The following is a 13,076-nucleotide window of genomic DNA, read 5'->3' as shown; positions in this document are numbered from 1 at the left end:
TCGTGTCCTAGGCATTTGCTCAATTAGTCTTCACAACACTCTTGAGAGGTAAGTATTACTGTCTTTAGGATGTCTATGTTACAGAGCCAGACATTGGAGCTTGAAGAGATTAAGGAATTCACCCAAGTTATTCAGCAAACATTGCCAAGGTATCAACTACTCTGGCACAACTGAGGTAGAGGCTGCACACTGAGGGCAGAGAAAAGTGGGGACGTGCCTATCAGGCATGACTAGCCCAGAAGAATGAAATGCTATCACCCTCTAAAGTTCTACCTGATAATAGACTACGGTTTGTCATTTTGGAAGTTATTTTGACTTTAGATGGCAGCAGGAAAGTTCCCTTAAACTTAGGAAGAAGGTTTTGTCCATGAAGATTGTTCACAAGTGACTACTGCAATATTTCCCAAACTCAAGTAATGGTCGGCCCCCATTTAATGGAAAGCAGCAAAATTCTCACAGCATCACTCTAAAGTTGACTTAAATTATTACAAGCACACACAAAAGAAATGAGTATAAATCCCTTACGCTTATAATTCTTTTTTTTTTTTTTACGCTTATAATTCTTATACAACCCCAGGTCAAAACACATGGTAAACAAAACTAGTAAACCTATAACATCCAAGTAAACATATTAACTAACTTACTAAGACAGGTTTTTTCTTTTCAAATGGACTTTATTTTATTATTATGGCAAAAATATAAGCACCAAAACTTTCACCAGCACAACTTCCACATTTACAATTCAATGACACAGAACATATTTTTCATGCGGTGCCACCATTAATACCACCCTTTCCCATCCTTAATATAAACTCAATGCCCCTCTAACAAAACTGCCTTTCCTACTGTCCCACCCAACTCTAAAAACCCAAACCCCCAAATTGACCAACTCACAGGGCCCAGTATAGGGTTTCTGAGGCTGTAAATCTTTATGGGGACAGATAGCCTCAACTTCCTTCCAAGGAGCAGCTGGTGGATTTGGATCATTGCCCTTGAGGTTAGCAGTCCGATGCTCACTAACTCGCATAAGCATGAATAATCTTTGGTCTGTTGAAGGCGGCGCAAGTGTGGTTGCAGAGACACCGTCAAAGGCATGGACCGTGTGTCACTGGACTTGAGAGCGGGACAACGGCCTCTGGATGGTTGCGGTCATATGGTGTGCAACAGAGCGTGAATTCACGATGGGTGATACTGAGAAGGGCGAGAAGATTTTTCTTCAGAAGTGTTCCCAGTGCCACATGGTGGGAAGGGGCGTGCAAACACAAGACTGGGCCAAATCTGCATGTTTGTTTGGGCAGAAGACCAGTCAAGCCCTGGATTCATTTTACAGGTGCCAATGAGAGCAAAGGCATCACCTGGGGAGAGGACACGCTGATGGAGTAGTAGGTGAAGCCCAAGAAGTACATCCCTGGAACAAGGATGACCTCTGCTGCCATTAAAAAGAAGAAGAAAGGCAGACTTGATAGCTTATCTTAAAAAATCTACTAATGAGCAATAGTTGGCCACTGCCCTGTTGATTATAAAGTAAGAACGTCCTGTGACTTTTTCTTTTAATATGTACCACGTTTAGGCTGATCTCATACACCAGTAATCAGATCATGAATGACTAATAGAATATTTGGGTTGAACAGTCAAATTAAATTAAAGATTGGCTGTGGTTAAATGACTCTGATCAAACTTTTAAATTATTAATAGAAATTTCTGTCCAGCAAATGTTATCACTGCTTTTCCCTAAGGTGTGACTGGGCTTCTGAGGCTAGGTTGGATTGGTAATGTTCACTCTTCACAAAGATGGTGAATGCCATCTTATAACCTGTAGATTGATTTTATATTTAGATTTAGATATCTGATTAGATGAGTATATTTGAATACTGGAAGCCTCTATACTGCCTCATGGAATAGAGCAAGACTCACCCATTTCCATCTGTATTCATGAGGCTATTTATATGCATGAGTTGAAGATAGGGTAGAAATGGCCACTTTATGCTCCTAGATGTTTTAATCTAATGAAAATTTCCTGTCCCCCCCAAAAAAGATAATAGTCTTTGGTATCTTTTTATTACCTTACATCATATGAGTGAGATCATACTGTATTTGTCCTTTTCCAACTGACTTATTTTGTTACAATGTTTTCAAAGTCTAGCCATGTGTGACATGCAATAGGACTTTTCACTTCATGACTGCATAATATTTCATGTATATGAAAAAAACACTGCCATTGAGTCAATACAGATTCATAGTGACCTTATAGGATGGGGTAGAACTGTCCATATGGGCTTCCCAAACTGTCACTCCTGATGGGAAGAGAAAGCCCCTTCTTTCTCCTGTGGAGCAGCTGGTGGTTTTGAACTGTCAACCTTGTGGATCCTAGCCACTACACCACCAGGGCACGTTTTGCTTATTTATTCATCTATTTTTGGACATGTAGGGTGTGTCCATCTTTTGACCTTTATGAAACGTATTGTGATAAGTATTAGTATATGAGTTTCCTTCTGCATCCATGCCTTGATTTCTTCTGGATATACATGAACTGCCAAACTGGTAGCATGTGAGCAAGAACCAATGGTGCTGAAGGTCCAGAAACTGATGGAATGCCAAGTGAAATGTTTCAACAAGCCGATGAAGCACTGGAAGCACTTACTTGTCTATGCCAGGAAATTTGGAAGACTGACTGGAGGAGATCCACATATGTACCCATCCCAAAGACAGATGACTCAACAGAATGCTCAAGTTACGGAACATTATTCAGACCACATGCAAGTAAAATTTTGCTTAACATCACCCAACAATGGTTGCAGCAATACATTGACAGGAAGCTACCAGCAGTTCAGGCCAGATTCACAAGAGAGCATGGAACAAGGGATAGCATTGCTCATGTCAGAGGGATCTCGGCTGAAAGAAGAGCACAGCAGAAAGATGTTTACTTGTGTTTCATTGACTATACCGAGGCACCAAACTGTGCGAATCACAACAAACTGTGGATGGTCCTGAGAAAAATGGGAATTCCAGAACACCTTGTTGCGCTCATGAGAAACTTGTACTTGGGTCAAGAGACAGCTGTACGAACAAAACAAGGGAGTATCGCCCGGTTTAAAATCAGGAAAGGTGTAAGTCAGGGTCGTATCGACCCATCATGCTTATTCAGCCTGTATGCTGGGGAAATGATCAGAGTGGCTGTAAGATAGGAAGAAGAGTACGGCATCAGGATTGGAGGAAGGCTTATTAACAACCTACAGTATGCAGATCACACACCTTGCTGGCTGAAAGCCAGGAGGACTTGAAGCACTTGCTGATGAAGCTCAAAGCCTGCAGCCTTCAGTGTGGATTACGACTCAATGTAAAGAAGACCCAAATCCTCACAACTCTACCAATAGATAACATCATGATGAATCGAGAAAAGATTGTAGTAGTCAGGCATTTCATTTTGTCTGGATCCACAATCAATGCTCAGGGAAGCAGCAGTCAAGACATCAAATGATGAATTGCACAAAAAATTATTTTTAAGTGTTGAAAAGCAAAGATGTTAGTTTGGGAACTAAGGTGCCCTTGACCCCAACCATGGTATTCAATTGCCTCCGATGCCTGTGCAAGTTGGATATGGAATTAGGAAGATTGAAAAAGCATCGACGTGTTTGACTTGGAGTGCTGGTGAAGAATACTGAAGATGCATATGCACTGCCAAAAGAACAAACCAACTGTCTTGTAATAAGGATGGCGAGAACGCTCCTTAGAGGTGAGGATGGCAAGACTTCACCGCACGTACTTTGGCCATGTTATCAAGAGCGATCAGTCCCTGGAGAAGAGCATCATGCGGGTAAAGTGGAGGGGCATGAAAAAGTGGACAGTGCCCAGGGGGGTGGGTGGACACAGTGGTTGCAACCATAAGAACAATTGTGAGGCTGGCACAGGACTGGGCATGCTGCCTTCTGTTGTCACAGGGTTGCTCTGAGGTGGAACCAACTCAATGGCGCCTGACAACAACAACAAGCCAAACTGTTTTCCCAAATGACTATGTTTGTTTTTGCTGAAGCTCAAGATTGTGATTCAAAGCCTGGGTATACCAGATGGCGATGGCACAAATTTTAGAGTCTGCCCAGCATAGCCCTAAGACTGTGCCACTCACCATGTCCCACCAGGCTTCTCTCACCGACCTCTTGGAAAAACCCTCATTTCCACAGCACACCTGGCCCACGCTTGACTTTCACTTGACACAGCAGTATTGTCTTATCAAGTCCACTTCTCTATTTTTCTGATCAGTTTTGTCACAATACAGTACTATGTGGAATCAAGGGTCTCTATAGTGTAGTGGGTCAAGTATTGGGTGGCTAATATAAAGAGTGGAAGTTCAAACCCACCAGCTGTTCTATGGAAGAAAGATGAGGCAGTCTAATTCTGTAAAGATTTTACAGCTTCAAAAACCTTATCAAGCACTACTCTCTTCAATAGGGATGCTATGAGCCAGAATCAACTCAATGACCATAGTTTTTATTGGAAATTCAAGTGATCATAGTTTAAAAGCAAATGCCTAAGTGTCATGACAGACAGTCGTCCAGATGATTTGGAACATGCCCATTTCAATTTGTTTGGGTTATTATCGAAGTTAAATAAAACATTTTCAAATGCTTACAGACAAGTTTCAGGTTCCTAATAATACAGCTATTAATCCCAAAGAGTCACAGACTTAGGTTGAAGAAACTCTGGCCTAGTCATTTCCAAAGTCCTGGAATGTCTTACTCTGAAGAGCTGATCTCCTGCAACTGGAACGGCCGTGTCACAGAGTGATCCTGTGTCAGTGCTGTTTACTGTTTCTCCATTATCTACCTAGCAAACTTATTCTTCAAATAAAATTTTACCTTGAAAGACTTTCCTGGCTTGCTCAAACTGAGCTGATCTCACTCATTTGCCCCCCTACCTTTCCTTCTCCTTGCTCTCTCCCAGCTCCCAGTCCAGAGTAGTGTCATCGTTCAATTATCCTCCCACGTCAGCCCTGAGTCTCCTAGACAGAGAGTTCCATAAGGGCCGGGACTGAGTCTGATCCTTTTCTGGTTCATCGTGCCTTACACAGGGCCTGCACACAGTATTGGCTGGCTGGATCATCCAGGTGTCCTCGCAAATTCTCCTCTAGCTCTGGAAAATTCAGTTCTACCATCCAACTCGGCATTTGCCAGCTCCCACTATTGTTCTTTTCAAGGGTTTGAACAAAGTGTATCTTAAAGACTCGTACGAGATCAGAGTAGAGGAGGCCTCCGAGGCCACCTTGCGACTCCTCTCGCTTTTCCTGCAGATGAAATAAGTGAACTGCAAAGAGAGAAAGAGACGTGGCCCTGGCCACACAGCTAGGATGCATAGGAAAAAAACAAGGCTAGAGTCCTGTGCCCCATTTCAGTGTTTCTTTCATGACATTATTTATTTTATCTTTTTTTTTTGTCAGGACTGCCTTAGGGAAAAACAATGATCCCTCATGACCTCACCTCCTCACAGCAGTGTTTTGGGAACAAACTGGATTCTCACAGCTCTCCCAATAGTGGCAGGGTGCCCATGTCATGCAAGGTATTTTTCATAAAGAAAAAGAAACAAAGACCACATGAGACCTCACTTGTAATTTCCCCACAGAAGCCAAAATCTAACACCTCTGGGTTTCCCTTCTCTGCTTATTATGCTCCTTTCATGCTTGATAAAGTGGAGCAAGAAGCTGGCATTGGGGCTTAAAACAAACGAACAATCAACTGTACCTACTTATTACGTATGTACTTATTTCTGGAAGCAGTGACGTGTGCAACAGAGGCCAGTATGGTATCCTGCAACACCAGCCGCCTTTCCTCCTTAATTCAGATGTCTCACTCCTTTCCCATGGCCCAAAGCCCAAGGGTCACCCTGGCCCCCGGACATCCTTCTTCCTGCCAAGCAGGGAGGCAACCCCCTCTTCGTGCCTGGCCTACCCAAAGGGCCATCCTGGCTTTGACCCCACAGCCACCAGATCCTAGTTCAACATTTAACCACTTCCTCTCACAACACCCATCCTGTTCTCCCTCCTCCTGCCTCTTGACCATGACGTGGACGCTAGGTGATGAGAAATGCAGAAGGAAGTAAGATCAGGCAGATCTAGCATCCAATGTGCACCTGGGGTCGTGCAACACCATTTAAAGCATCAGTTTATCCAGTGGGATTGTTATCCCTGTTCTTACACTGGAAAAAGTGGAGGCTCAGAAAGGTTAAGTAACTTCTCTAAGGCTACACACTCGTAAGAGCCCAGGCTGAGATTCCTTTCTGCCTGACCAGGTGCCTGTATTTTTTCATTGTGTGTCTTTCTGAGGCTGCAAGAGAGTGAGTAGGAATATGGGAGACATGGTCTCTGCCTTACACATTGTGGGCGGATCCCGAGTTTACTCGTGTTTCGTGCACCATCTGATAACTCATGATTTCTACAAGCTGCCTTCAGATGCCATCTGCTTGGATATATTTTAACTACTTCGTCTATTTAGGTGTTTATATCAGTAGTGAATGTATCAAACTTGATTGTCTTCATGTTATAAATATGATAAAAGTTGATGATATGTAAACCCATTTGTGGTTCAATGCAAAAAAAAAAAAACAGCCCAAAAAAATGCATGACCGCTTGGGTAAGTTGGCAAAAAAATATCCGGTCTTTAAACATGTAGGAGCTTTGTCTTTGGAGAAGACCAAGTGCATTTCATCCAAACATGTGGCTGTGGAATATGAATGAAGGTGTAGTACATATATATGACAGCTCTCTGTCCTGCCATTCTGTTCCTTCAATGTTTACTGAAAGATGGCTCCATGCTAGGACCTCTGACCTGCAGGATCTCAAAGAGCAGGAGGCTGGGATTGAAACAGAAAAGAACAAGGCAGGTGCTCTCTACTCTGGAGACGTCATGGAAGGCAGAGTCAGCAGGACGGCTCAGGGAGGAGGCACGGGATGTGTTCTGGGCCTGCAGATGGAGGATGGCGAGGGAACGTGGTGAAAGGGCACTGCAGGCAGAGAATAGCAGCATGTGCTAGAAACAGAGTGATCTCGAAGCAGCAAGACAGCAGGGGCTTGGAAGGGAAGTGGCAAAAGATGGAGCTGAGAGACAACTGGGAGCTGTATGATAAAGGCCTGTAATGCTAACCCAAGGGGGCATTGTGGTGTAGTGGTTTCGCATTCAGTTGCCATCCGCAAGGCCAGCAGCTCAATACTACCAGCTGGTCCACAGGAGAAAGACAGGTCTTGGAAACTCACAGGGGGCAGTTCCATCTTGGCCTATAGGGTCACTATGAGTCGACATGAACAAGCTGTGAGCTTGTTTTTCTTTTTTTTTAAATAGGGACTTTGAACTTGATTTTATAGGCAATGGGTAGCCAATACGTCTCTTGCTAGCCCAGAGCTCTCTTATTCTGCCCACATATTTCGCTTCTGTTGATATTTACATTTGAGTGTCTCATAGCCATCTTAAACGTTTTATTTCCAAAAGTAAAGCCTTGACTCACCTGCTTCCTTCCACAACCCCCAGCAGTAGTATAATATATATCCTGGGCCTTTTAGATCTCGTGCCTATGTGCCATATGATATATGTACATATGGTAGAGAGACACTAACAGGTCCTATAATTTTAGATCAGCATCCTCAAGGTCCACCACTGGGCTAGGAATCAACCTTTTCTTTGCTGGACAGTGGAGGATCTGAGGCTCCCTAAGGAAAAGCCAGGCAGCTGGAGTGCCAGGGGGCCTCAGAGCAAAAGGAGTTTCACCATCTAGACCAGGTGGAACTTTAGTCTTGGAATGTACCAGTTGAATATCAATCCTGCCCCACCAAATTTAATCTTCCCTATGCTTTCCCCATCCTGAAAAATGGCATTATCACCTTCTCAGGTACTCATGCAGACAGATGAATGAGTGGATGGAGGGATGGGTGAATGCTTTATGAGTATCATGAAATATTGACCCCAAATGTCAGGGAAGTGCTACGCAGTGTGGCAAATGGTGCTCAAATGAATGGTGCAAATGTAGGCAGAGGGGTGCTCCAATGGACCTCAGCCCTTTCTGATGACCCCTTTGCTTCCTTTCACTCAGTCACCTCGCTCTGTGCCGAACAGTGGGATGTGAGTTATAGGGGTCTCAAGAGGAAACAGAGAGGGTCCTGGTTAAAGGCAAGGACTCTGGAGGCTGACAACAAAAACTTGATCTTGGCCCCGTTACTACTAGGAGTCTAATGATAAGCAAGTTATTAACTCCGTGTCTTCGTTCCCTCGTCTGAGAAGCAAAGACAATAGTACTTGTCTCAGGGGTTGTGAAGATATTAAATGAGTTGCCTAGCACAGAGTAGGTACTATTTTAGGGTTATTATTACTCAGTCTTCTCAGGCTCACAGACTAATGTTGGAGTAGGGAAGAGTGACAGCCCAGCTCACAATAATAAAGCAGAATACGTATCAGCAGAGGTACAATTTGTTGTGGGAAGGGATGGGAAGCATTGTGGAGAAAGCAGCCTTTGAGATGGGCTCTGGGTGTTGAGATTGGACTCAGCATGCCACAACATACACGTACCTTTTACAGCGTGATAGTAGCCAAATGTCAGTCCTCAAGTTTTGAGAATTTGGGGTCAATAGAAACCTGGAGGCAACTTGATCCATTATTGCCTTTTATGGTTAAGGAAAGTAAGACCTGAGTTATTTACTTACCAAATCACTCATTCATTCTGCAAATATTTACTAAAAATTTACTGTGTGCCAGGCACACACTAAGTAGAGATTACAGGGATTAAACTATGCACTATTTACCCTGAAGGAGCTCAAAGCTTCAAATAAATAATGATCGAAACAAAACACAAAACCGGATCCTAGGGCTTTTAGATCTTCTGCAGCCTTCCATTTCACCCCAGGAGCTTTCTGGGAGAGTGCCCTGAGTTCACCTTCCACAGAACTAACTTGTTTGAGTTACTATCCCCCACCCCACCCCCACCTCACACATACCTATTTGTCTACTGTATGTATCAGGGACAGAGCCCTATGTGATCCAACTTCTCTTTTCCCAGAAGAGCTCCGGGCTGTCTAAATGCTAGGTTTATTTTTAAACAACAGCATTCCATCCATGACTCACAATGACTTTTGTAATCTGCTCTGAAACCTACCATTGTATATGTTTGTCTGTTGTTTTGTCTCTTTAGCCCGTTTCTTGGCCCTGAGCCTCATTCTGGTTGTTATTCTATCTGCTCCGGCTTCCCCTTGGAACCCTGTCCCCTCCCTCATTTTCCCAGTTACATATGTGGATATGTCTGTTGGAGCATCTACCTTTCTTCAGCTTCAGAAATTGCATGCTGACTCTAGTCAGAAACCCTTTGCAGGAGCTTCCCTCCTCTTTGGGGGAAGGACTGGGCTGAGAGATCACTTCTCTTGAGTTATCTTGTGATCATCCCTAGGAATTTTGTATCCGTAGACACATTGGGAGCTGGCAAGCTTTTCAAGGGCCTGGTGTAGTGGTTCTACATTGGGCTGGAATCCACCTGGTCAGCAGTTTGAAACCACCAGCTGATCTGCAGGAGAAAGACTGGGTTTTCTACTCCTGTAAACAGTTACAGTCTCGGAAAACCAGTGCGGAGGTCGCTATGAGTCAGCATCATCTAGATGGCGGTGCATAAGAAAAAGTTTAAGATCCACTCTTTGTTGTTGTTGTTTTTAATGGAATTCAACATACAAAATGGCAACTAAAATAAAAATGAACAAATACTTAAATGTCTACTAATATAAAGTTTGATTATTTCGTTATTTTTTATTTCACTGAATTGTTCCATTTGTGACAGACATTGCCACTCACTGCCATCGAGTTAATATTGACTCATAGTGAGTTTTAAATAAGTTTGAAAAATAGTAACCCCTACACCACCGGGGCTCCTGAATTAGGTGGAGTTTACATTTGAGAGAATCACTTTTTTATTCAACCACTTAAACTACTTGCCAACTTTCTCAGTAGCTTGCCCTGTGCTGGCTTTTCTCTTTCCCCTCTTATAGAATACTATCTTCCCTTCACCCAAGTTAACACCTGTCCACCCTCTAGCTTATTGCTTCGCCATCATTTCTTTCAGCTTCCATCAAAGTCTGTTTCTTTTGGTATGAAAATATTTGATATGTTTGTTTTCTTACAGTAGCCTCATGCAGTCTTTGCCTTTTATGATAGACCAATTCCACTCAGCAAAATCTTCTCTGTGCCAGGAGGTGCTTCAGTTTCATCTTTATTCTTGAACGATGCATAATATTCCATTGTGTCTCTGCACCCAAGTTCATTGATCCATTCTTCCACTAACGGGCATTTAGGTGTGTCCACCTTCTTGCTGTTGTGAACAGGGTTACATGAACATAGATACACATATGTCCTTTCATGCTATGGTTCTCCCTGCTTTATGGTTTAGCCCAAGGAAAGGGATTGGTAAGTCAAACTACTCTGTTCTTAAGGAATGCTTTGCTTATGCTGCATCTCTTTCCTTTCCATATACATGTAGTGATAAGTTTTTCAATTTCTTTAAAGAATGATACTGGGATCTGGATCAGAATTGCATTATATTTCTAGATTGCTTTGGGAAGCATTGACATCTTCATAATGATAAATATTTCTATCCATAAGCATTGAACATTCTTTCATTTATGTAGGTTCTTTTGGATTTTTTGTTTTTAATCATTTTATTGGGGGCTCATACAACTCTTATCACAATCCATACATCCATCGATTGTGTCAAACACATTTGCACATTTGTTGCCCTTATCATTCTCAAAACATTTGCTTCTACTTGAGTCTTTGATATCAGCTCCTCATTTTTCACCTTCTTTTGGATTCTTGTAGAAGTGATTTGTTCCCAACATGATCGCTGAAGACAAATGGGTGCATAACCAAATGTGGTGAAGAAAGCTGATGGTGCCCGGCTATCAAAAGATACAGCGTCTGGGATTGTAAAGGCTTGAAGGTAAACAAGCGACCATCTACTAAGAAGCAACAAAGCCCACATGGAAGAAGCACACCAGCCTGTGTGATCACAAGGTGTCAAGGGATCAGGTATCAGGAATCAAGAACAAAAAATCCTATCAGTGTAAATGAAGGGGGGTGCAGAGGGGTGTCCAAAGCCCATCTGTAGGCAACTGGACATCCCCTTACAGAAGGGTTACGGGGAGAAGATGAGTCAGGGTGCGATGTAGCAACGATGAAAAATACAATTTTCCTCTCGTTCTTAAATGCTTCCCATCCTTCCACCCCCCACTATCATGATCCCAATTCTACCTTGCAAGTCTGGCTAGATCAGAGGATGTACACTGGTACAGATAGGAACTGGAAACACAGGGAATCCAGGACCAGTGGTGAGAGTGGTGATAGAGGGAGGGTGGAGGGAAGATGGGATAGAAAGGGGAACCGATCACAAGGATCTACATCTAACCTCCTCCCTGGGGGATGGACAACAGAAAAGTGGGTGAAGAGAGACGTCAGTGTAAGAGATAAAATAATAATTTATAAATTATCAAGAGTTCATGAGGCGGGGTGGGGAGGGAGGATAAAAATGAAGATACCCAGGACTCAAGTAGAAAGGAAATGTTTTGAGAATGATGATGGCAACAAGGGTACAAATGTGCTTGACACAATGGATGAATGTATGGATTGTGATGAGTTGTATGAGCCCCCAATAAAATGGTTGCTTTTTGTTTTTTTAAGTGATTTGTAGTTTTCTTTGCACAAGTCTTTTGTTTATCTGGTTATGTTTATCTCTAAATATTTAATCTTTTGAATGGCTCTTATAAATGGTAGTTTTCTTGATTTCCTTTTCAGAGCTTTCATCCCGAATATACAGAGATACAGTTGACTTTTGTATGTTGATCTTGTACCCTGTCGCACTGCTGAATCTTTCAATTATTTCCAAGAGTTTTGTTTTTGAGTCTTTGGAGTTTTCTGCAAATAGGTGTTGATTTATGCCACTGTTTTCTCTGCATCTATTGAAATGAATATGGTTTTTCTCCTTTGTGGTAATACTGTTTGATTTTATAATGCAAAAACAATCATGCATTCCTGGGATAAGCTTTATGGTCATGCTATATTCATATTTTAGACATTAAATATTACTTAATTTATTAAAATTAATGTATTGAATATTAAATCATAATATTAATATTTCCAACTAACCAATACCTGACTACAAGGTGGAGACATACTCAGTAGTTAGACTCTGAGCACAGATACTGAGTTCTGGATATTACTGAATAATACAGGGATGGAAGTTTTATGTATTATTATTACCTAGCAATGGGCACATTCCATGTGTGTACTGAGAAAATATGCATAGCAGCTGGATTAAAGAAGACTGTGGCATCAGGACTGGAGGAAGGCTTATTAACAACATGGCATATGCATACGATACCAATTTGCTTGCTCAAAGTGAGGAGCACCTGAAGCACTTGCTGATGAAGACCAAGGATTGCAGCCTTCGCTATGGGTTACACTCAATGTACAGAAGACAGAAATCCTCACAAGTGGACCCATACGTAACATGATAAATGGAGAAAAGGTTGAAGTTGTCAAGGATTTTGTCTTGCTTGTATTCACATTCAGTGCTCATGGAAGCAAAAGGCACATCGAGTTAGGTAAATCTGCTGCACAAGACTTCTTTAGAGTATTGAAAAGCAAAGATATTACTTTGAGGGGTAAGGCGTGCCTGACCCAGGCTATAGTATCTCCAATTGCCTAAGGAAGTGGAACACTGAATAAAGAAGACCGAAAGAGAATCGATGCATTTGAATTGTGATGTTAGAGAATATTGAAAGTACCATGGACTGCTAAAAGGACAAACGGATCTGACTTGACAGAAATATGGCCAGAGTGCTCCTTAGAGACAAGGATGGTGAGACTGTCTTACATAAGTAGGTGATGTTGTCAGGAGACCGGTCCCTGGAGAAGGACGTCATGTTTGGTACAGTAGAGGGGCAGAGAAAAAGAGGAGGCCCTGCATGAGATGGATTGACACTCTGGCCGCACACTGGCTGCAACAATGGGCTCAAGCGCAAAAGCAACTGTGGACAATGATGAGAACCGTGCAGGACTGGACAGTGT

General features: G+C 42.6%; 1 pseudogene; it reads left to right on the top strand.

Moving 5' to 3' along the window:
• Nucleotides 1-1,181: 1,181 nt before the first annotated feature.
• On the top strand, nt 1,182-1,498 carry LOC142445916 (cytochrome c pseudogene; annotated as a pseudogene).
• Nucleotides 1,499-13,076: the final 11,578 nt, after the last annotated feature.

This window comes from Tenrec ecaudatus, chromosome 4 (assembly GCF_050624435.1).
Source record: "Tenrec ecaudatus isolate mTenEca1 chromosome 4, mTenEca1.hap1, whole genome shotgun sequence".
NCBI lineage: Eukaryota > Metazoa > Chordata > Mammalia > Afrosoricida > Tenrecidae > Tenrec > Tenrec ecaudatus.
Note: the sequence above shows the minus strand (reverse complement) of the source record. Positions and strands in the feature narration are given on the sequence as shown.